Source organism: Wasmannia auropunctata, unplaced genomic scaffold (assembly GCF_000956235.1).
Source record: "Wasmannia auropunctata unplaced genomic scaffold, wasmannia.A_1.0 LD283999.1, whole genome shotgun sequence".
Classification (NCBI taxonomy): domain Eukaryota; kingdom Metazoa; phylum Arthropoda; class Insecta; order Hymenoptera; family Formicidae; genus Wasmannia; species Wasmannia auropunctata.
Genome location: NW_012078891.1, coordinates 6,376 through 6,827, shown reverse-complemented (window position 1 = coordinate 6,827; position 452 = coordinate 6,376).

Sequence of the window (452 nt, the reverse complement as noted above, 5' to 3'; positions counted from 1 at the left end):
TCATTTTGATCTTTCTGTTCTCCTTGGGCAGGATTTTGATTTATGATCAAATGTCAAATCGATTTCGCAGTTTGAATCGACAGGAGGTCGACATGGGAGTCAAAAAGACATCGATGTCGATGTCAATTTCGATCTCATTTCGAACCCACTTTTCGACGTCGAATCGACGTCGGGTCGACAAATTGTTTCTCACTGGGTAAATACGGCTTTCTTCAGCTGAACAAAATAAACAAAGTAACACAAATTAACAAATATTCGTCATAAGAATGTAAAGAAGAAAAAAAATGTCAATTTAAATTCTAATTCTAATTCTTCAAATATTAAAAGGATGCTAAAGCCGTCTGTTTTATCGACAAAAATACCATTTTTGTTGGTTACTAACTACTTCGTATTAATCGCATAAAATAAAATTTCCTTTTCCACGATTAAAACACAGATCGGAAGAGCACACG